This window comes from Stenella coeruleoalba (genome assembly GCF_951394435.1).
Source record: "Stenella coeruleoalba genome assembly, chromosome: 3".
NCBI lineage: Eukaryota > Metazoa > Chordata > Mammalia > Artiodactyla > Delphinidae > Stenella > Stenella coeruleoalba.
The window spans coordinates 131168455-131194175 of record NC_137148.1 but is presented as its reverse complement, the minus strand read 5'-3'; the positions used below and the strand labels follow the sequence as shown (position 1 = coordinate 131194175).

At 39.3% G+C, this 25721-nt stretch overlaps 1 protein-coding gene across 20 annotated transcripts in view; it reads right to left on the bottom strand.

Annotated features, from left to right (window-relative positions):
• Window positions 1-25721, bottom strand: part of SGCD (sarcoglycan delta) — a 1717585-nt gene that overhangs the window by 818490 nt on the left and 873374 nt on the right. For 16 of the 20 annotated variants that reach the window (XR_013827577.1, XM_079916704.1, XM_079916702.1 and 13 more), the window contains one exon: window positions 14222-14328. The exons of the other annotated variants lie outside the window; for them this stretch is intronic. The gene's annotated coding sequence lies outside the window, so the exon portion shown is untranslated. The remainder of the gene's footprint in view (window positions 1-14221; window positions 14329-25721) is intronic. 20 annotated transcript variants of the gene reach the window in all.

The following is a 25721-nucleotide window of genomic DNA, read 5'->3' as shown; positions in this document are numbered from 1 at the left end:
TCAAACAACATATTAAAGATAAGGAAATAGAGGACCAGAAAGGTTGACTACTTGCCAAACTCATAGAGCTAGTATTTTCAAACACTAGAAATGAGAGTTTTGATTTAAGGAGGAAAACTGTTTCACAAAAGAAATTAATTTATTGAGGACTTTCAGGGAAAATTAGGAGTGTACCTCGTGTCCCAACTACAAGTCCACTGATCTTTCCACAGTATACGTCTTTGTCTGTAGTCTTTACACATGCTAGGTGCTCAAAGCATACGTGTTAAAATGAGCTCAATCGTTCTAGCTGAAGGGCGACTGAGAAGCTACTATAGGTTGCATTCTCATCCCTGCCCCTTTAAGCTTAGTGAATTTTCTAAGTATTTTCCAGTGGCTTCAGAGAAGGTTTATACACGTGTGGATACTTTTCAGCAATGTCTCTGATTATGGGGCGTTTGAATCAAATTCCATCTGTTGATATAACCAACATTTATTATCTTTCTCAAAAGGGTTGCTCTCTCTGTGAGTTTTCTTTCTAACTTAAGCTGCTAAAATACTCCGAGGCTTCACACTCCGTTTGCGTTCTGAGCCTGACTCCCGCCTGCTCTTCAACCTCCTCATTTCGCCTCCATCTCTTTTCAGATTCTCAGCCCACTAGCCCCCTACTGCTACTCCCCAATCAACACACACATGCTCAAATCTCTCCCTTCCTAAAATAAAGTAAAACAAGGTGAAACATTTTCCCTCCTGTGCTCTCCCTCTGCTGCACCCCACCCTCCTTCCTTAAGAGATAAACTTTTTTTTTTTTTTTTTTGGTGGGATCTTCCCGGACCGGGGCACGAACCCGTGTCCCCTGCATCAGCAGGCAGACTCTCAACCACTGCGCCACCAGGGAAGCCCAAGAGATAAACTTCTTAATAAAGCTGTCTGCACATACTGCGTCACTCATTCTCAGTTTCTGCTCTTACCTTCACCTACTACAATCTGGCTTCTGCCTCCAGAACTCCAGAGAAACTGCTTTCCCTCAAATCACAATGGGTCCTTAGTTGTTAAATCCACCTGACATTTTCAAGGCCTTCCTGCAACACTGTATTTTTTTTAATCGATATTTGTTTTATTGAAGTATAGTTGATTTACAATGTTTTGTTAATTTCTGCTGTACAGCAAAGTGATTCAGTTATATATATATATATATATGTATGTATATGTATACATATATATACACATTCTTTTTTTACATTTCTTCATTATGGTTTATCATAGGATATTGAATATAGTTGCCTGTACTATACAGTAGGACCTTGCTGCTTATCCATGCCATATAAAAGACTATATCTGCTAATCCCAACCTCCCACTCCATCCCTCCCCCAAGCCCCTCCCCAGTGGCAACCACCAGTCTGTTCTCTATGTCCGTGATTCTGTTTCTGTTTCATAGATAGGTTCATTTGCAATACCGTATACTGTGGATGTGCCCTTTTTTCCCTGGCTCCAATGACCAATATCCCTTGAGTTTCCAACCTCCTCAGACATTCTTTCTTCATGTCCTGGGCTCCCTTTTTCAGCTTACCTGTTAAGTTTTGGTATTGCCCAAGGTTCTGTTCTAATTCTTCTTTTTACACTGTTACCATACCCATGACCTCAACTATCTTCTCCACAGTAGTGAACGCCAAGCTCACCTCTCCAATCCAGACTTCTCTTCTTACCTTCAGACCCATAGATAGATTGCGTCCCAGAAAGTTTCCCTTACCAGAGTAGTGGATACTCCAGGGCTCCACCCAGATCCCTTCATAAGTGTTGGCCTAGCTATCCCACTCTCCTTTTTTTTTTTTTTTCACACACACACAGACTGTATTTTATTTTTACAAGAGATAAATAAACTGACACCAAGCATTGTAAATGGATGACCACACCAAAAGCAACAATGATTGCAATTACCAAACACAAAACACACTCATACTGTGTCATAATATTGACATTCAGTCCAGGAATCCTCCACTGCAACAGCTCCTTTACTTTGCAGTGATAATTGATTTGTATATTTTTTGCCTCTGAGTCCTTGCGGGATTTTTTTTTTTTTTTTATCCCACTCTCCTTAGCTACTCGGAATACCGGCTGCTGACGGCTCACAGCTGTGTCCCTCACTGGACCTTGCTCTCCTGCTCAGAGAACTGCATCATTCAAGGTTATGCCCTCTTGAAGGCAGCCACAGAAAAGGACTGGTTAATGTGCGGATAAAAAGACCAGGCCCCCCTGCCTCAATGTTCAGTACTACAAAGTGCCTTCCAGAGCTCCTGACTGAATCAGCTGACTTCTCATTTCACATCTGCTCTTCCCTTTGTCCATTCCTCCTCCCATCACTTCTCTACTGGATTATCTCCTATGGGAACTCCCAATAAATCTTCTGCACTCAACTCTCCATCTCAGAGTCTCTATCTCAAGGAACCATCAAAAGAAAACTCACCATAACCTCCTATAAACTTATAAAAACGAGTTTTTCGTTATTTAAAACTTTACTCTTTAATTAGAAACCATATAAAAAATAGTCATGTCAAGACTGTTTTTTCCTTAATTTGTCAGGCTTGAGCAGAGTCTACACCAGGCCAGACTCATCCCAGCTCCGGCTACAGCCTGCTGTCTACGCTCTGGTCCCAGTCACGTTGGTTGGAACCTGGCTGCACTTCATCCAAGGGCCTAATGCAAGGCTCTTCGTGGCTTCTTCCTTCTCCTTTTCCACCTCCTGCAATATTCCCCATCTTAGTATACGGTACCAACATACACCCAGGTGACCAGGTCAGAGAGTTAGGAATCATCCTTGGCTTCTTCCCCATATCTCAGCCACTCACCAAGTCATGTCAATTCTACTTCCCAAATATCTTTCAGGTTCACCTTTTTTCCTCCATTTTTACTATAACTTCCTCAGTTCAGGAAAACAACTCCTCTCCCAAGACTGTTGCAGTGCATCCCAACCAGCAAGCCAGAGCTAGAAGTTGATCATCTCACCCTTGGGCTGGCGTGAGGTAGCCAGGACATACCACTCATTTGTATCTATCCAAGAATAACTCCTCCAGGCTTCCAAGTTACCAACAGGGTCCTGCCATTTGTCATACAATATTATCACTTTCTGTGTATGTCACGCCGTGAAAAAGACAGGAAACTGCTATTGCCACTTGGTCCTAGTTGGTCACTTTGCCTTGGGTCTCCCTTTCCCTATGCTAGCTGATAAGTCCCTTACAGGCAGGAACTCAGTATTTCTCTCTGTTTCCCAGAGTTCAGCCTAAGACCGGCACATAGTAGTCACTCACCAAATATTTGTTGAATAAATCAGTAACCTAGTCAATCCATCCTTCGAAAGAAGTAACGAAGCAGAGTCTGAAAGGGTAAGGAGGTAATAATGAAAAGAAGAAAGGGAAAGGAAAAGAAACCAGTTTCTCATCCTTCCAACACTCTTGTTCCTGGTGTTGCATTGACTGCCACAATGAATGATCTATTTTAGAAGGTAAGAGGAATGTTGGTAAAGTTCTGGAAAACAGGGTTTTAAATTATAGCCACATTTTGTCATTTTGCGCTTTTCAGTGTGTAATCTCTAAGAGGGCTTATAATACCAGCTTGTGCAGTGAAACAGTTTACCCAAAAGAGGAATCAATAAATACAAATTAATGACAATAATTAAGGAGGACAGACTAGAATTGCTAAGTAAACTTCATCTGAGGCAAATCTCTCTCTGGAATGGAAGTTTTGTACACTTGGTCCTGCCTGTTGCATTATAATTCTTTTTGACAGTGGAAAAACACAGGTCAACAAGTGGAAAAATAGGTGTTCATGTCCCAGCTCAACCATATACTAGTGATGTGACCTTGAGGGAGGTACTTAACTTTTTTGAACTTACATGTCTTCGCCTGCAGTAAGAAAGGATTAGATTGGATGATGTTTAGGTCCACTTCCAGCTCCAAAATTCTATTCTGATCTGTCCTATGTTCTTTTTAGCTCTCTCAATGCCTGCCAACCCAGTGGTTTCTTTTGCAAAGTGGAAAATGAATTCAAACTGGCTAGTGTTTTATTAACGTTATCTAAAAATAAACTTCAAAACAGTGACCAGGAGGCTACTCTGTGGAAGCAATGCATGTCAGCAAGCTAGAAGCTTTTTACAGGAACCAACTTCAGTCTTATTCTTCTTCACCTCTTAAAGCATGTGCTTCAAACAGGAAAGATAATGAGAGAACATATATACTTACTAACCAAGCCAGTCTATGGAGGAGAAGGGAGAAAATAAAAGGTGGAAACTGAGGCAACTGTTGACTCTAGGCATCACACAGAAGGGAAGCCTGAGACAGAAACTAGATCAGAAATGGAAATCCAATGGTTATCGGCAGGCACTAACTGGACTAACCAAGGATTAATTCACCTCCCTCTTCCACTACTTTGTTCCTATTAGGTAGAGATGAGGTAGAAAAGGCAAGTTTGATGTTCTAGAAGTATGTGGCCTCACAATTTCCTGGATATACTATATCATATCACTTCATCCACTTTTAAACTCTATTCTGGTCATCTATACTTATTGGTGAGTTTTCAGAAGACCATTATTACTATTTTCTTTCTTTTGTTTAAAAGAGAGGCACATTCATGTCAGAATGTGTATCTCCTGAGCTAATATATTTTTGATTCTTTTGAGGGGGGGTGAAATATGAAAGAGAATCACCTGAATAAAAATTTGGACAATTTGTAACATGTGGCCACCTGGCAAATGCCCCTGAGGCATTAGAGATCAGCTATGCATTAGAGATCAAGAGAAAGGTAGACAAAAAATATAACGCAAACATACGATATTCCTAACAAAGTAAATAACACCATTAATTCCTACTTCAAGAGAATTCTCCTCTGCAACCCGACACACTGAAAAAAGCCCATGGGCTCTTTGAAAAAGTCTTATTAGTGGGGAGGTTAGAACAGCTCGACCCTTTAAAAAAAATAGGCCTCCTTTGGGAATAGACGCATCTCACAGCCAACCTTCATAGAGGCACACACTTTTGGCCATCTTTCCACCAGAGCAGGCTCTCTGCTGTGTGAGAAGGGTGAGTTCTCTCCTGAGGTGCTATCTTTCAGCCTGGTATCTCAGTATTTCTAGGAGCAAAGTTCCCAGGGACATTTTATTTACTCTCTAGAAAAGTTTACTTTCCACTGGCCTAGGCAGCAGGTGATGTTTCCATTAAAAATACATCCCTTAATTCTCAAATCTCAGTCCTCAACTTTGCTTGATAACATTATTCTAAGTACCAAAAATCTAAGTCTAATGAGAAGAGTTAGCATTAAATCGTTTACTTACTATGGGCAAGACCCTATGTTCAATGTTTCACACGCAACCAACTTCCATTCTCTCCTCACCAGTACAGCGAGGTGGGTCTATACCACCAGCAACTTCATTTAACAACAGGGGACAACAAAGGCAGCCCCTCACGTGGCCCTATTCCCCGGAGGAAGACAAGGTAATCCCTCTCAAGTAGTAATGGGTAAAAAGTTCTCCAATTGGCCATGATCAAACGGAGTTTAGAGGTGAGATGTGTAACCAACCAAAGATCACTGCAAATAACAGGGGTGCATGTCTAGGGGTTAGAAGAGAAAGTTATGGCCAAAATGTAAAATTCAAATGCAAGCAGCCTTTTATGTATAATGACTGATTTTCCATTCATTATATGAGAACTGGAACTGCTCAAAATGTCTGCACTATTTTTTTCACATATTTATTGGAGTATAATTGCTTTACAATGGTGTGTTAGTTTCTGCTGTATAACAAAGTGAATCAGCTACACATATACATATGTTCCCATATCCCCTCCTGCTTCCATCTCCCTCCCACCCTCCCTATCGCACCCCTCTAGGTGGTCACAAAGCACTGAGCTGTGCTATGCAGCTGCCTCCTACTAGCTATCTATCTTACATTTGGTAGCGTAAATATGTCAGTGCAACTCTATCACTCCATCCCATCTTACCCTTCCCCATCCCCATGTCCTCAGGTCCATTCTCTAAATCTCCGTCTTTATTCCTATCCTGCCCCTAGGTTCATCAGAACGCTTTTTTTCTTTTTATTAGACTCCATATATATGTGTTAGCATATGGTATTTGTCTTACTCTTTCTGACTTCCTTCACTCTGTATGACAGGCTCTAGGTCCATCCACCTCACTACAAATAATTCAATTTCATTTCTTTTTATGGCTGAGTAATATTCCATTGTATATATGAGCCACATCTTCTTTATCCATTCATCTGTCGATGGACACTTAGGTTGCTTCTATGTCGGAGCTATTATAAATGGTGCTGCAATAAACATAGTGGTACATGTCTCTTTTTGAATTATGGTTTTCTCAGGGTATATGCCCAGTAGTGGGATTGCTGGGACGTATGGTAGTTTTGATTTTTAGGGAACCTCCATACTGTTCTCCATAGTGGCTGTATCAATTTACATTACCACCAACAGTGCAAGAGGGTTTCCTTTTCTCCACCCTCTACAGCATTTATTGTGTGTAGATTTTTTGACGATGGCCATTCTGACTGGTGTGAGGTGACATCTCATTGTCATTTTGATTTACATTTCTCTAATGATTAGTGATGTTGACCATCCTTTCATGTGTTTGTTGGCAATCTCTGTATCTTCTTTGGAGAAATATCTATTTAGGTCTTCTGCCCATTTTTGGATTGGGTTGTTTGTTTTGTTTTTGATATCAAGCTGCATGAGCTGCTTGTATATTTTGGAGATTAAACCTTTGTCAGTTCCTTCATTTGCAAATATTTTGTCCCATTCTGAGGGATGTCTTTCTATCTTGTTTATGGTTTCCTTTGCTGTGCAAAAGATTTTAAGTTTCATTAGGTTCACTTTGTTTATTTTTGTTTTTATTTCCATTTCTCTAGGAGGTGGGTCAAAAAGGATCTTGCTGTGATTTATGTCATAGAGTGTTCTTTCTATATTTTCCTCTAAGAGTTTTATAGTGTCTGGCCTTACATTTAGGTCTTTAATCCATTTTGAGCTTATTTTTGTGTATGGTGTTAAGAAGTGCTCTAATTTCATTTTTTTACATGTACCTGTCCAGTTTTCCCAGCACCACTTATTGAAGAGGCTGTCTTTTCTACATTGTATATTCTTGCCTCCTGTATCAAAAATAAGGTGACCATATGTGCATGGGTTTACCTCTGGGCTTTCTATCCTGTTCCATTGATCTATACTTCTGTTTTTGTGCCAGTACCATACTGTCTTGATTACTGTAGAATTGTAGTATAGTCTGAAGTCAGGGAGGCTGATTCCTCCAGCTCCGTTTTTCTTTCTCAAGATTGCCTTGGATATTTGGGGTCTTTTGTGTTTCCATACGAATTGTGAAATTCTCTGTTCTAGTTCTGTGAAAAATGCCAGTGGTAGTTTGATAGGGATTGCATGAAATCTGTAGATTGCTTTGGGTAGTACAGTCAGTTTCACAATGTTGATTCTTCCAGTCCAAGAACATGGAATATCTCTCCATCTGTTTGTATTATCTTTAATTTCTTTCATCAGGTCTTACAGCTTTCTGCATACAGGTCTTTCGTCTCCTTAGGTAGGTTTATTCCTAGGTACTTTATTCTTTTTGTTGCAATGGTAAATGGGAGTGTTTTCTTGATTTCACTTTCAGATTTTTCATCATTAGTGTATAGGAATGCAAGAGATTTCTGTGCATTAATTTTGTCTCCTGCTACTTTACCAAATTCATTCATTAGCTCTAGTAGTTTTCTGGTAGCGTCTTTAGGATTCTCTATGTATAGTATCATGTTATCTGCAAACAGTGACAGTTTTACTTCTTCCTTTCCTATTTGGATTCCTTTTATTTCTTTTCCTTCTCTGATTGCTGTGGCTAAAACTTGCAAACTATGTTGAATAATGGTCGTGAGAGTTGGTAACCTTGTCTTGTTCCTGATCTTAGCGGAAATAGTTTCAGTTTTTCACCACTGAGAACAATGTTGGCTGTGGGTTTGTCATATATGGCCTTTATTATGTTGAGGTAGGTTCCCTCGATGCCTACTTTCTGGAGAGTTTTTATCATAAATGGGTGTTGAATTTTCTTGAAAGCTTTTTCTGCATCTATTGAGATGATCATATGGTTTTTCTCCTTCAATTTGTTAATATGGTGTATCACATTGATTGATTTGCATATATTGAAGAATCCTTGCATCCCTGGGATAAATCCCACTTGATCATGGTGTATGATCCTTTTATTGTACTGCTGGATCCTGTTTGCTAGTATTTTGTTGAGGAATTTTGCATCTATGTTCATCAGTGATATTGGCCTGTAGTTTTCTTTTTTTGTGCCATCTTTGTCTGGTTTTGGTGTCAGGGTGATGGTGGCCTCATAGAATGAGTTTGGCAGTGTTCCTCCCTCTGCTATATTTTGGAAGAATTTGAGAAGGATAGGTGTTAGCTCTTCTCTAAATGTTTGATAGAATTTGCCTGTGAAGCCATCTGGTCCTGGGCTTTTGTTTTTTGAAAGATTTTAAATCACAGTTTCAATTTCAGTGCTTGTGATTGGTCTGTCCATATTTTCTATTTCCTCCTGGTTCAGTCTCGGCAGGTTGTGCACTTCTAAGAGTTTGTCCATTTCTTCCAGGTTGCCCATTTTATTGGCATAGAGCTGCTTTTAGTAATCTCTCATGATCCTTTGTATTTCTGCAGTGTCAGTTGTTACTTCTCCTTTTTCATGTCATTTCATAACTCTGTTGATCTGAGTCTTCTCCCCTTTTTTCTTGATAAGCCTGGCTAATGGTTTATCAATTTTGTTTATCTTCTCAAAGAACCAGCGTTTAGTTTTATTGATCTTTGCTACTGTTTCCTTCATTTCTTTTTCATTTACTTCTGATCTGATTTTTATGATTTCCTTCCTTCTGCTAACTTTGGCGGTTTTTTGTTCTTCCTTTTCTAATTGCTTTAGGTGTACAGTTAGGTTGTTTATTTGAGATGTTTCTTGAAGTAGGATTGTATTGCTATAAACTTCCTTTTTAGAACTGCTTTTGCTGCATCCCATAGGTTTTGGGTTGTCATGTTTTCATTGTCATTTGTTTCTAGGTGTTTTTTGGTTTCCTCTTTGATTTCTTCAGTGATCTCTCCGTTATTCAGTAGCGTATTTTTTAGCCTCCATGTGTTTCTATTTTTTACAGTTTTTTTCCTGTAATTGATATCTAGTCTCATAGCTTTATGGTCGGAAAAGATACTTGATATGATTTCAATTTTCTTAAATTTACCAAGGCTTGATTTGTGTCCCAAAATATATATATATATATATATATATATATATATATATATGTACTTTTTAAAAAGACAAGGAGAAAAGTAAAAAGTAAATAAATTAATTAAATAAAATAAAATAACAACAATGCCCCCCCTTCCCCCTAGACAAAAGCACTAAGAGAAGTTATAAAAGAGCAGGAGATCACAGTTTAAGCAAAAGAAAATAGAAGGAAGCCAAGTGATAGGCTAGCTAGGTAATTGTAGGCAAGTCATTTCAGTTTCCTGCTTACCTTTCAATGATTCTAGAACGTACAAATTACTCCTGTGGACCTTTGTAAGAAGCCTATGAGGCGAAAACAGTGAAATCTGAAAAAGTCTGAATGTCCCTTAAGTGCAAGGTGTTACTGTACCAATGTTCTAATTCAGTTTAAGTTCCTTTCCCTGAAATTCCATGAATGTAAACTGAAACATAACCACAGTAAACTTTCCAGACTTTTCTCAACAACAATGCATCCTTTGTACCTTAGCTCTAATATTACAGATCTCCCAGAGGCAACTTGAAATAAGAAATGAGGTTGGAAAAATGAAGATCAATACAGACCTGATATTCATAATAAAACCAAGTTCAACTTGGGACAACTCCTACACTCCATCTGTCAAAAAGAAGATTATCACCACCCATGATAACCAGGGAACTGGGGCAACCTAGGGTTAAAAGTGAAGATCAGAGACCTCATGTCCAGCTATACTAAAAATCATAACTTTAGATTTTAGGAACTTTAAAACAAACACTAATCTACTAAAACATAAGCAGAATAAACTCAAGAGTTATTTCTGAAAGAAATTATATCACACTCAACTTCTGTTTTATCTTTTGTTATCGATCATAAGATTTTTCACTTCTTCCCAAAACTCCCCTAATTAAAAATATCCTTAAACAAGGGCTCAAGGGAAGTAACAGGATGCTGTCGGGAAACAGCAAAAGCTGGCACTTTGCTTCCAGGGTGGGTCCATGTGTGCATCTCTGTATGTTCCACACTTGCTAAGAACTCAGTTTGTACAATGACATATGGCCTTTGGGACTTTGTAAAAAGGGCTACTTAACTGAAGATAATTAATTCTGTCAAGTATTTTTCTTTAACGTATATATAAAGATACCAACCACTTATGCCCAAGCCGAGCTGCCTCCTCTTTGCTTTTTCTCCTGTTTCTCTCTCTCTTCCATGGACCAATTTTGGTGCATCGTACCCACAGCGCAGTCGAGGTGTGACTCAGCTTTCACTCTCATCAGGAAGCCTTCCCAAGCCTATTTTTAGAAGTGCCACCCGACATTATGTCACACATATTAAATGCACCCATGCCCCATTTTAAATATGTGTGTGTGTATATATATATATATATATATATATATATATATATATATATATATATATATATATATTTGCTATGAAGTTTTTGCAATGGTGTAAATAATTCAGCTTTTGAACTTTGGTTATGAGTAACTCATCTGATACATGATTGACTCATTCCTTGAGAATCTGATTCAGGCTCAGGGATTATTAAGAAGTGAGTGAGAAAATCTAACTTACAAATTGTTTTCAAATGTAATCCAATTTTTCAGAGCTTAACAGGGAACAACACATGAAATTGGTACTATATTGTTTCGTAGATATTTAATTAAATATTGGTTAATTTCGATTTTGCAGATTTCATCTGTAGCCACGGATTTATATATTTTCATCCAGGTCCTATGTCTACTACTCTGATCTTTCAGGGCCTTAGATGTAGTTAATCCCTGTTTTATTTTATTACCATATATTTAGACATGTATTATGTTAAATCATGCATTCTCAATGGGGGAAATAATACCCCTAAGGGGATGAAAACTGGTTCTTGGGGAATGAAAAATCTTACTCTAATTGTGTATGGAGCACAGATACACAGACAGTACATAGGCAGATATACAGCAGATCTGTGGTATAAAATTTCCATGGAGTGGGGGGCAATTAGAAAAACTTTCTAAAAAAGCTCTTGGGGAGAATAATGGCAAAAAGGCTGACAATGCTTTGGATTGTACTCATGTACTTTACACGCATCTGTCTGATTTTCCTAACAGAGTTGAAGCGGTTTAAGAACAAGGATTACATCTTCTACTTTTCCTGAATGTTTACACCACCTGCTCAAAGGTTCCAACTTTTTTTTGTTTTCCACCCTCCTGAGAAAACATTGTAGTCTAATTTTATGGAACTTTGAATTATGCAAATTTGAAAGAATGTCATAATAAATACCCAGGGTTCAAAATGTGAAATAATGCACATTCCTTCAAACTAAACATTTGCCAAGAATTGCCTGGGTTTCAAAGCTGGTAAGCCACACGAATAGTTAATTGAATTGACGGCCAGGTGGTAGCACTGTAGGCATAGAAATTCCTTCCATCTTTTGTAGGGAACAAATTATGTGAAGGAGAGGAACACTTCTCTCCAATAAAATGAACTGTCATATCAGAATCTATTGAAGAATACTTGCAAGAACTCAATACATAACTACAATGATTATATATGTATATATAATTATATATGATTTACAATTATATAAAGTTATACATATATAAAAAGTAAGTATGGAGATGTTTGAAAACATCTGTGTAACTATTACACATAAAGTTATACAGCAGAGTCTGTTTTGGTCATTAAATTATCATCTTCATTTTTCTTTATTGCCTGTAATTAAGGATACGGCTATCACTGTGGCAGAGCTACCTATCATGTGGGATACTGATTTGACTAGACTTCATGATACATGTAGCACTGGGAACAGTCAGCAGAAGTAACAGCCAAGAAGCACGCCTTAATGCCATCGAGAACACTGGATCTCAGCACCTGGCCTAGTGTTTGGCACACAGTAGAAATGAAAATGAATTATCTGTTAAATGGATATAAAATCTTGGTCACAGCAGTGCAATAACACTGGATGCTGAAAGGCAACCAAATACCTATTGTGATGACAGTATATATCCCCATTTATTACAGACATACATTTACAGCTTCACCATGCCAAGCCTGTGACGGGCTCCCACAACAGTAATACAAGGCACAACTCTGGGAAAGGCATGAGAAGATCCAAGTTCAGGTTTCCTTCCACTCACTATCACTGAGACTTGGGGCAAGCCGCTTATGTCTCTGGACCTTGATTTCCTAATAAAATGAGGGCACTGGATAAGTGATCCTAAAGGACCAACATTTTAACTGTGAAATTTTGTGAGCTTTATGCTCATTAAAAGCTTATCAGCAATGTCTCGGAATCTGTCCTGGATTTGAATTTCCAACCTATATTCCTGAGCCCAACAAAGATTAGCCCCAAGGAAGCTGTTTTAACGGTCCTAGTATCTTTGCTTCTGAATTTTGCATGGCGAACAGAGACTATGCAAAAATTGTCCACTCATGGCATGTGTGCTAAATTCAACCACATTTTTACAATATTATGGCCTTAGATCTTAAAAAAAAAAGGAATAATACTTCAAATGTAATGCAATGTAACAAGTACAAATTTTGCCTAAAGAAAGGAATGACAATTTCCTGACTTTCAAGGTGCTTATAATTATTGAAGAAACAAATACTAGGCATATAAAACAATCAAATAACAAGAAGGTATAATATGTATTAAAAATTTTAATCGAATGTGCTCAACAGCAAAGATATAAGGTACTAATCAGTGTGAAGAGTGGTCAAACTGGGAAGGGATCGATGTTAACAGAATTTCTGAAAGGTTCAGTGAAGCAGGTGGTGCCTCGGAATGATAGCATCCTGGACTAACGCAACTAAGTTACCTTAGAGGTAACTTAAACCATTCTTCCTGTAGCACTTCATCTCCCTTTACCATCTAGCTGCTAGATAAATGTTCCTCCTGATGGAGCAGCAAACACTTCATTAGATAGTCCATTTATTTTTCAATCAACCCTTAATATACAAAGTTTGCCTTATGTTGACCTCAAGTTGACTCTTCTTCATTTTCTTCTAATCTCCTGTTCCATATCCTGCTCTCTAGAGTTCCACAGATTAGGTGGAATCTGTCTTCCAAATGAAATCTCTTCAGTCCTTTACAGACAGGGCTCATACTGGATGGTCCCTCCACCTGGGTAATCATTCCCAGTTCCTTCTACCACTTCTCTTACATGAACCAGTCTGGTCTGGACCCATCCCATCTCTCCTCACCACCCTTACTCCTGTTCAAAAGAGGTCAGTCAAGACTAAGATGAATTGGTTATCATACTCCCTTCCAAAGGAAATTAGTGTGAACAAATGAAGGCCAGGTAATGAGATAAAATATATTCAGCACAACAATCTGGCTTCCAAGTTGTGCTTTAAATACAGCAACAAAAGCCATGCGAGTTGGAACAAAATGACTCACTGTGTGGTTATTGTGCACAGCTGAGCAGGCTGTACACTTCATCCTGGCACTGTTTGAAGAAACTTGTCCGAAGCACCATTTGGACAGAACCCAAGGTGTTCATGCCCCAATGAGAAGCACAAATCGTTAAAAGAAAAACGTGGAAAGCAGTTTCCACGTTGGTGTGTAATTTCTCAATGTTATTGCCAGCACGGAGAAATGCTTTGAAGGTGAACAAAAGCTAATATGAAGCACTGCAATTAACACCAGGGGTACTTGTTACTACCTTTCTGAAGCTTCCCAAGTTAATTCTAATTCCTCTAAACCCCCTCTGTAGAGATAACACGACGCTTCAACACACCTGGGTTTCACCCAAGTAGGGTGTCTTTCAGCCCTCTAATATGGTGAGCTCAAGAGCCCTCAAATCACATATTTGTGAAATTCTGGAACCAAGGGAGGTATCTGCTCTGTCAAAGCTGAGAATAAGTGAAATCACTGATCACAGTTTCCATCTAAGTCCAGTTATGGAGAGGACAGGCACTTGGAAAGAGGAAGGTTTTATGCACAAAATCCTTGGGCCAGAGACTGAGTGGTTAGTGTGCAGAAGGCTACCCACCTCCGAAAACTGGGGCCACTCCTTCAGAGAAGAGGTTGCAGGAAGCAGCAGAAGAGGCTGATCTCATATGAGACCGTGTGAGATGCAGAGCACAACAGAGCTGCAGCCTACGAGACAAAAGTGACACCGACTGGAGAGCAGGGCCATCCTCTCTATTTTTTTAACGTCACACATCTCTGATTGAATCCCTTGACAAGATACTTTCAGAGTTTCAGGACGTATCACTTTTTTAACATTTAGTGTTCTTATGGTGGGTGCTGGCAGCAGTGGAGCGGGGCGGCACTAAGAAATGAATTCATAAGCAGAAGACATCAACACTGGAGTAGGAGCAAGAGAAGAAAAACATGGTGGCTACTACATCGTGAATGTGGCTGGCAGAGAAGCCGCTTCAACACTTTCAGTACTCTCTGGAAGACTGTCCAGTGGGTGGGATGCTGGACACCAGCAGGTCTGAGCTGGTGAATCAGAGTGTGGGAAATACAAATACTACTGGGAACTTATCTGTACCCAGAGGCTACTGAAGTCAAGAGGCTGTCTAGATTCATTCCACTTATCTTTGCTTATGATTTGGTCATCTTAGGCAGGCCCTGGTAAAGGACTCTCCTGGGGGAATATATTTAGCATACTCATGAAAGATTATCTTCTATAAACTTAAAGAATAAAATAGAGATATAAAGCTGGTGGAAAAGGTTTTTAAATTCACATGCAATAAGCAATATTTCAAAATGGTGGTCAAAATTCAAGAAGCCGGACTTTCTGAGACCCTAGAAATCCTGGATTTCGTAGACTGATATGGGGCATGGCCCTTCTAAAAATGGCAACATCACGTTTGCGATCATACAGGTAGGGCATATAATGCATTGCTATTCAGCTAACATTCATCCTACTCATCTTTGATATGAGAGCCACTGAAGTCAGCTCTGCGATGGAATAAGCAGCTAAATACCAAATTAGAACCTCGAATCATCCTCTCACAGTTTTCATGCAGAAGATGTACGGCTCCCCTTTCCGAGCAACAGAGACCAAATATTTATACAGCAGGTTATAAAGCAACTGAAGAAACAGAATGCAAATGAATCATCGGGCTGAGGAGGTATCTTCCATTTTGACAGCACACTCCCCTAAAACTGGGAAATATTTTGTGTACATGATTCATTTTCTCTTTCCCTGCGAAGTGACGAATTAGCTACCATTTATTCCTTTTTCCCTCGAGGAGGAAAAATCATTCTATCCATAGGCAAGAGTATGGTCTGTCTTTTAGTCAGTTCTTCTGCACTGACTCAATCAAATCTGTCATCCTGGTGTTGTGCTTTTTCATGGCCCTTTGTGGAGATGTTTTACTATCAGAATTGACATGATATGCAACCACCAAGCTACTATCGTGGCTAAAAGTCCCTGAGCTGGGAGATCTAATGACCTTCTTGGGACCAAAGCCCAAGACCGGCTTTCTTCCCTAATTCCACTTGGCTGTCATCTAACTTCTGTCTGCTGGATTTCTTACACTGCTTCTTTTACTAAAATCTGTCACTAGAATTCTGCAATCCTAGTATTTTAAAAAAGAGAAAGAAAGAAGATTTAAGTCTTTTGCATTTTTCTCTCAATCACGAATTCTTAAACTTCCTTATTGAGTAGAGGAACCTTTTGATAAAATGACGTATTAGGCAGAACCTCAATCTAAAAATGGGTAAAAAGGGACACTAGGTTAGCTGAGTATCCTGGAGAGAGAGGCTGGGCAGCTAAAGAGTTTGGAGCTAGACCACCATCCACAGTTATTTCCCATCTTCACCCAACGACCCACTCTGCATCTTCTAGAATACAAAATTTGAAAATGACTAATTCATACTACTATGGAGATTCCTGTTTTAAAGAATGGTGAGACATTTTCCATTAAAAAAAATGAACATACATGATATCATCAACCTATTCTAAGTATGGCTATCACTTACCTTTGACTCGCAGACTATTAAAACATTATAGTGTGATTTAATCCTAAAAACACTCATTCTCTAGTAATAATTTGTAAATTCTAAGATTTTATCTTGAATTCCGGGAAAAAGTTCAAAAATTTGCCTTCATCTGCTAAACTGTTTGGAGAACTTTATATGTCCGGTACTGGTAAGAATGATAATATTTTTGGCTAAGGTCTACCATGAAAGATTCAAGGCAAAGTTCAAGTGCCTCTCACATTGTTAAGGGTCTGGAGAAACCTGGAAGAATTGTGCAGCGATTCTTAGAAGCTGAAGCATCTGTGATCTCTCTAAAAAGAGACACTCTTTTCTTGCCCTTGGAAGCAACTGCTATTATTTTTTCATCCCAGTCAAAAAGGCTCTATAATCTCTGCTTTGGTTCCTATAATCTTATTTTTCAAATGCATGCCATCCTAGAAGTGACATTCTTGTGATCTGCAGACAGACACTTAGTCACCAGATAAAGCTCTCCCTCAATAACATGAAAATGCTCTCTGCATAAAGGCGCTGTAGAAGAGCAGGTGAATAAAGAAGAAAATGACGGTCATTTATACTTACAGCACTGTTCCATCAGGACCTCACTTATCATCAAGTACTAAAGAAGATCCCTTTGGAAAATGCACGCTTTCTATCTGCTGAATGTTTGCTAAGCAAACCAACTGTTTTTAAGGTTTACTGGAATAAAATAGCTATGGGTATTACTGGCACTTAATGATTCACAGCCTGAAACTACACTTCCCTTAAGAAAGGAGAGGAGGTGGGCTTCCCTCGTGGCGCAGTGGTTGAGAGTCCGCCTGCGGATGCGGGGCACGCGGGTTCGTGCCCCGGTCCGCGAGGATCCCACGTGCCGCGGAGCGGCTGGGCCCGTGAGCCACGGCCGCTGGGCCTGCGCGTCCGGAGCCTGCGCTCCGCAACGGGAGAGGCCACAACAGTGAGAGGCCCGTGTACCGAAAAAAAAAAAAGAAAGGAGAGTAGAAAATGCACTTTGTTCCTTTAAAGGGTTCAGCAGGGGACCTGTGTAGAGCATCTGGAGGAGATTTGCAGACAACTGCAGACAGATTATACCCCACCTTCTTAGAGCCTAACATTCACGAGATGATTCTCCTCAAGCTAATCAATGATTTAAAACCTGAAATCATGCTTCCTGTGTTCCTCACGAATGAAGAGGCTACTAATGACTTATCATCAGGAGGGCACGTGTTCTAACACATGTACAAAGTCAGTTATCTAGCCTTCCTTCCTTCATTTCGCAAGTATTTATGGAGCCCCTACTACGCTGTAAGGCAGACTGCATCTTTTGAAGTTTGTAGACAGAGAGCTGCCATCTGACAATGTAGGCAGACACCAATAAGAAGATCAGTTTGGTGAATCTGTCACAGGATAGAATTTGTGGCTCTCAGCCCAAAGGAGTTCACAAACGATGCTGCCTAATTCCTAGGTTTATCTGCCCTTGTCCATGCTGAGTTACAGAAACAAAGCTCATAAGAAACGGATGGCTAAACCAGTGAGAAAAATAATTGCAATGCCGACCAGGGATCTACACAGTGTATCCCAACCAATACATTCTTTAGAATTACGTAGAAATAAGTTCAAACTCTGTCACTTGCTGTCTGACTTTATACAAGTTTAGCAAACTCTTTAGACCCTCAATGTCCCCATCTATAAAAGGGCAATCATACCTTATTCCACAAAATTGTTGCTATTAAGTGAAGAACCTTTATGCAGTACCTATCACAGATTAATTCAAAAAATATTTTCTGAGCACCTACTGTGTACCAGACATCATACCAAACACTGTGAACACAGCAGTGAGTGAATCAAACAATGGCTCCAAGGGCTTTGGGAGGCAAAAGAGTAGAAGAGAAGGTTGATGCCCACCAGTACAAGGAGAGTTAGCCACAAGCTTTAGCGCTAGGTGTAGTCAGAGTGGGCATTACCTGTCAGGTGAGCAGTTTGGGTTCTGCCTAGGTTCCCTCTATAATCCTTTTTCCAGGCTTCCTTGGTTGTCCAAAGTCCCTTATGACTGACAGCTGCACTCAACATAGAGCTCCAGAAAGCTAATACTAACTAATAATAACTGAGCACATACTCTGTGCTTAAAATTATTTCTACTCTGGCTAGGGATCTGGTCCTCTCCCTAACATGATTTTTACATCTGTTTTATTTTAATCCAGTTAGTATGTGTAGCATATTTGTTAATGTGCCAAGTTAGCTAAACAGGAACTACACTTTCCAGAATTCCCATCCCTGCAGCATTCTCTACATGAGACATCTCGCCTGAGAGCTGGAAGACAAAAGTGAAACAGCTGCCACCTTTTTAAACTTGAAAGGTAGGTGCACGGGGCACGAGGCAGTGTTACAGCTCCCGTGTTTAGTTGCTGGATGAAGGTCACCAGCTTCTCCTGCAGGTTACTTCTAACAATGCAGTTGGAAGCTTAAAAGCAGTGACACCTGTGTGGGTTCATCTGTCCCCAAGGACTCGGGCCCATTCTTGCAGGTTCCAGCTTGCCCTTTCTTCCTCCACTTCACATCCATTTTTCCTTCCTGACACTACACGCTTGGCTGACTTCAAACTCCAGCTCAAGACACCAAAGCTACAGCTCCCACTATTGTGAAAGTTGAATCTCTATATAAATCCTACATATGTCATCTAGAGCTTCTGCTTCTCTGACTGATACAATGCTCATTTCAAACCTTATTTCTGTAAGGGCAGTTGTCCTCCTTTCAAAGTTCCTGAGACTAAGGAAAAAGCCACTTTGATGAATCTCTATCCTTTAATGTTTTCTAAAAAAACACTTTATTGAGATATAATTCACACACCATAGAATTACCTTTAAAGTATACAATTTGGTGGTATTTAACATATTCACCAAGTTATACAATCGTCACCACAATCTAACCTCAGCATATTTTCATCACCCCCCCAAAACCTCATCCCCATTAGCAGAACTCCCCATTTCTCCCTCCCCTCAGCCCATGGCTACCACCAATCTGCTTTCTGTCTCTATAAATTTGCCTATTCTGGATATAAATGAAACGACACGGTATATGGCCTTTTCTGTCTGGTTTCTTTCATTCAGCATAATATTTTCAAAGTTCATCCAGCTATAGCACGTATCAGCAGTCACTTCTTTTTATTACTGAATAACATTCCATTGTATAAATGTACATTATTTATTTATTTATTTATTTTTGCGGTACGCAGGCCTCTCACTGTCGTGGCCTCTCCCGTTGCGGAGCACAGGCTCCGGACGCACAGGCTCAGCGGCCATGGCTCACGGGCCCAGCCGCTCCGCGGCATGTGGGATCTTCCCGGACCGGGGCACGAACCCGTGTCCCCTGCATCGGCAGGCGGACTCTCAACCACTGCGCCACCAGGGAAGCCCTAAATGTACATTTTATTTACTCATTCCTCAACTGATGGACATCCGGACTATTTCTAATGTTGGCTATTATGAATAATGCTGCTGTGAACATTCATGTACAAATTTTTATGTGAACGTACGTTTTTAATTCTTTTGAGTATATATACTCAGGAGGGACACTGCTGGGTTTTATGGTAACACTATGCTTAACACGTTGAGGAATTACCAACATGTTTTGCAAAGTGGCTGCACCATTTTACATTCTCAGCAGCAGTGCCCGAGAGTTGCCATATTTCCACATCTTCACCGACCCTTGTGACTGATTATCTGTCTTTTTGATTATAGCCACCCAAGTGGGTGTGACAGTCATCTGATTATGTCTATCCTCTCTTTTAATAGGTGGCTAGACTGAAGAGTGTCATCTGTATTGTCTTAGGGCAAAGTTTTTTGTTGTTATGTTTTTCTTTTTTACCTTGAAACTTACAGAGGTAATAATAACAATGATGATCGTATAGTTTGTATGGACACGATGCTATATGAAGAAATTCATTCATTATAATATACTATTTTCTCCATGATCCTTCAAGAAAGACAATGAAGATGCTGTTATTTTCATAGTATCTCCATTATAGGACAATGCCAGGCACACAACAGGATCCCCGTTGAATGGCTAAATCCCATTCATTTTATACATGAGGAGACTGAAACTCAGAGAACGAAACTTTCATGTTCAAGGCTGTCCAATTAGTAAGTGACAGAGTTTCCTAACCTGTGAGTGGGTGCTCTTTGCACAAGATTAAACGTAATTTATAACTAATTAAAATGAAGAATGGTGCTCAACACATAAGTGATGCACATTAGATCAAAAGATAAGATGCTATTCATGCATTTCTTTGAGACTATAGCTTTATTTAAAAACTATACTAAAAATTACAATTCAAAAAGTGAGGCTGGGACTTCCCTGATGGTACAGTGGTTAAGAATCCACCTGCCAATGCAGGGGAGACGGGTTCGATCCCCGGTCCAGGAAGATCCCACATGCCGCGAAGCAACTAACCCCGCGCGCCACAACTACTGAGCCTGCGCTCTAGAGCCCGCGAGCCGCAACTACTGAAGCCCGTGTGCCACAACTACCAAAGCCCACGCACCTAGAGCCCATGCTCCACAAGAGAAGCCACTGCAATGAGAAGCCCGCGCACCGCAAGGAAGAGTAGCCCCCCGCTCACCACAACTAGAAAAAGCCCATGTGCAGCAACAAAGATCCAACGCAGCCAAAAAAAATTAAAAAATAAAAAAAAGTGAGGCCATAGTCAACAGGTCTTCACACTCTCTCCCTCCTTCTCTCTCTCCCTCCCTCTCTCTCTCTCTCTCTTTCTCTCTCTCTCTCTCTCTCTCTTTCTCTCTCTCTCTGTCTCTCTCTCAGCTTAGTTGATCATGAGTACAATCTTTTACATTAAAACACTGTCTAGAAAATTCCTTCATCTATGTCCTATATAAGCATTTAAGAGGTAACACTCTGTTTAAAAAATTCCATTAAACATATAAGCTAACGTATGAGCAAACAAAAAATGATAGGAAAATAAAGTATGGCTACTTTAACCATTGATGGTTGCATAACATTTTGAATTTACTAAATGTTACTGAACCGTCCACTTTTCAAAGGTCAAATGGCTAATTTTATGTTATGCGAATTTTACTACAATAAAAGGGCGGTTGAAATTCTGAAAAGCAGCCTATTCCACATCTTAGTGATGAGTTCTAGTCTATCAAGATTGGGCAAGGCCATGAGGGAGTGACTTACAATACGGTTGCCAGAGAAATAGGCTCCTCATTGAAGAAGACATCCAACAGCTGTAGAAATATATCACGCACACTTCCCCAAATGCTTCCTTCTTGTGATTTAAGCCAAGTCGTGAGAGACAAAGAAAGCTATTCTTTCCAAAGGCACATACATATACACATTTTCACACCTTCTTACACATGTGCACCGTCACACATTTAGCATGCACGTGAGGCAGAGTGAGAAATTCACCGAGATCACTCAGGACACCTTCTCTCTGATAGCTGATGAGTCAAGGCTGGCATGAAGTCAACTGCAAAAAGCCTCCTGACACAAAGCTGAAGCTCTGAAGCTCTGCTGGGGTCTTTGTGCTCCCAAATGCCTTTGATTCTAAGAGAACATCCACAGTGAGTCGAAAGTTGCTTTCTGTGCAAGCCAGGGAGAAACTAGATATTTAACTGAAGCTGAATTAACTGAGAGAAACAAACACACTGTGCCTAGGATTTATATTTCTCCACACCTTCTTTGTAGCCCTGAAGCTCATACTAGTAGGTGTTTTATTAGCTACCTATTAAACTAAATTTTATTCTACCATTACCGACAATTAGAAATGAATTTATAATCCATTGGCTAGTCCAAAAGTTTTGTTTTTAACTTGTAAGTATGTAATCCATGCCTATCAGAGGCCCTGCATTATTCCTTGTCCCTGGGGTGGGAAGCTGCTGCACCCAGAGGCTCCTGCTTTAGTGAAGAAGCACTCAGGCTTCTCCTTGAGCAATGGCTGGACCGTGGACGAACCAATGGAGTTTAAGCCACTCACACAAGGTCAACCAGTGGACAGGTAGTTTAGAGACCTATAAGGAGAACTTGTTGAAAACAAAACAAAACAAACAACAACAAAAACTCTGTCCCATGAAAACAATGGTAATTAGCTGGTCCAAAAAGATTTTCTCCTTTGGAGTCTGTATAAAAATATATGGAAGGAACCAGCCAGTTGATAATAAAACGAGAAACTAAAGAAATTAAAGGGGAGAGAGAAAGAAAGAAAGAGAGAGTGAGTGTCTGGCTAAAAACGCAGCAAAGCCCAGGGAAAGCACAGATAAACACAGCTTGCAGCTTGCTTGGGAAGAGTTGGCATGACGTCCTTATAGAAACCCCTTCTCTGTTTCGTGCAACATAGAACACATGAACTCACATAATAAACAAAATTAGACTGTGAGAAAAATTCTAATCTTTATGTTTCATGTACTAGTAATGCTTAGCTAGTCCAACTACATACATAATCATAGTCCAAAGACTTGGTTGAAAATACCTGAACTATAGATATACGGCTGGGGAGAAACGAAATTGTCTGTATATTAACTCCTTTCTCCAAAATGCTAGCAAAGAGCCCAGCATTAAGGGAAGCTTTCTTATGCATTAGGTATGTAGAACAAAGCAGACTTGAGCACCTACCTGGAGAATTCTACTGCAACATGAACAATGGTAATATGTTTAATTTTGAGAAAACAAAGGTATAGCAGAAAAGCAGTAAATGCTTATGGAGCACATAGTATATGCCAAGAACTATGCGAAATTGCCACATTTAATCTTGATGATAATCCCACTGGGTATCATTCTCATCTCCAAATTGCAGATAAATATACTGAGGGTCAAGAGGTAAAGTCAGCAGCCCAGGTCACAGAGCAACTAAGAAGCCAATGAGGGGATCCTGACCTGGTTTGTACATCTATAAGGACTGTATTTTAATGGTTACATTCGTCTGCCAATAATTTACTGTATGACTCTGAGAAACCAATTAACTACCCTGTGCTTCCTCATCTGTAAAATAAGAATATTGTGTGCTGAACTGGGCGATTGGGATTGACATGTATACACTGATGTGTATAAAACTGATGACTAAGAAGAATCTGCTGTAAAAATAAATAAAATTAAATTGAAAAAAATAAGACAGCAATAAAGGTGTAAGATTGAAATTAAAAAAAAAGAATATTGGCATAGATAACGACCATAATTACATTTGGCTTGAAAATGCCAAAAGTATGGATAAGTAACTTTTGAGTTTAAAGAGGACACAATTATTACCAACACCAACTAACATTTATATGAGTCCTCGTTATGAGCAAAGTCTGACACATAGTAGGTGACCAATAAAGGTTAGCTGAGTGAATAAGAAACATACACTAGCCTTATTAAACATATTATTATATCTTCACATCTTTAAGACTGAGTTATCACTACTATTCCTTTTTTTACAAATGCAGGAGTTGAGCCTTAGAGAGGAAAAAGTGACTTGCTTACAAGGCACACAGTAAGTGATATAAAGTAGCTTCAACACAAGAAGCCTCAAATCAAAATGTTGGAACTTGACTGAAAAGATAAAAACTGCAGGAGTCTACAATTTCAAGTTGGTTTGATCTTTGGTATAGGATTGTCTAAAAATTTTTATACCAACCCATGAACAAATAGAGAGACAGGATAGATTTTAGGAAATCTACAGTTATGAATAGGAAATCTGTTATTCAGGGTAAAATTCCACTAAGTCATGACTGTCTCATTTCTGGTCCTGATCCATAAAGTGGGGACAGACTCTCAGCATACAGGTAGGTAATAAGGTTCCTAAGTAAAAAGGTTAAATGTAAAGTAGAGATGGAAGCTGTTTGAGAGTCACAGTGCAATACAAATGCAAAGGTATCTTTTTGAATGTTTTAAGAGGTTCGTCATCCTCGAAAGCCGCCAAGTAAGAGACTTCTGAAGCTTTCAGACTTGTGAGGTTAGGACTGTTTTAAAAACGAAATGGGAATGTATTCCCTTACCAGGTGTTTTTATAAAATGAGCACAGGACTTAGTTAATTTTCTCAGGAAATTCAGACTTGCTTGGTCCTTGATCCAGACCTGCATTTACTATTTAAGGAACTCAGGCAAATCATTGACCTTCTCAAGGCACTACTTTCCCAGGTCAGAGCTGAGAGCCTAGTCTCCTCCCAGCCCAAAGAGTTTCTGATTCCACTTCTGAATCTCAGTTTCAGGGGCTCCAGAAACCGAGTACTTTAATTCACACTGTCACTTCTTGATTAGCATATCTAGCTAGATGTAAAAAACTAACTCAATTTTTGTGTTTCCTTTGTATTTTATACCAACTTTTGAAACATGGGATGTATCCCGAAAACTCCAGCATTAGATGATAAAGTACAATTATAAATACATCGTTCAATCCTTTACTGCATAGAGAAAACATAATTTACCTACTAGTCACATTTTCAAAGGGTTTTGTATACCCTTGTAATATGCCCTATTAAAACCCTTATTTTTTATACTTGGAACTGAAATTTTTACTAGGACAGGTTCCAACATCTACTGAAAGACTACTTGCAAAAAGATAAAACATGTGTGTGCGGTTGGTGGTGGGGAAGCAATTGTTATCTTCTTCCTGCTATTGTTTTTAATCAGCTTTCTCTGTACTCTATTTTATGGTGTTTTTATAAATTGATATGGAAAGGGACTGTCCACAAGGCCTCAAACTGCAAGAATCTTGTAGAAAAATTTAATTACTGGCTTTCAAAGACTGGGGAAGATAGATTATTCTGGAATATTAATACCAAATGAAAATCTCTAATATCATGGAAGACCCAAATGAACAATGCAAATTTACTTTTAGCAGATTACATGTGGGTAACCAAAGAAACACAGTTTTTGTTGAGATAGGGAAAGGCAGCCTAAATTAGTAGAAGATAAGCCATAAATTTTATAAAGAGGCATTGTTTCATCAATTCAAGTATGAATAGCAGTTTTATCATGCTGTGCTTTCCTTGTTAGAGTTCTTTTTTGGATAATCCTGATTCAGTGAATAGTTAAGAATTCCTTCTAAGTTCCATGTGAACTGCCTGCAAAAGGGAATTTCCAAAGTGTTTAAACTTTATTTTCCTTAGCATTTGTAATAGCTCTCCTTTAGTCTTCATGTACCATTTAATTGGTCATCAAATTATTTTCGGAAGATCCTGCAAAGGTAAGTTTCAACCTCATTGCCCTTCATAAAGCATATCATAAATTCTAACTCGTTGTGATCTGAAAAAAAAAGTCTGAACAGGAAATTACTCACAGCAAAAAGCACTTTTAAATCATCCTTATTTATTTTTCTCAAGGATGCTAATGTTACTAAAAGGTCATTCCCAGTGCATGGGAAGAAACACATTCTTTTAGGGTGGAAGTGTCAATTAATGTGGGTGACACAGAACAAGAAAAAGGTTAGAGCTGAGGCTTCCGCTAATAGCATTTCTAAAAATAGAGGGTTTTTGAAACAACGCTTTGTCATGTTAGTTAACTTTCTCAAAGCCCTAGGATTCCTGCTAAGATACGTTGATTGGTTAAAATAAAATCACCTGTTACAC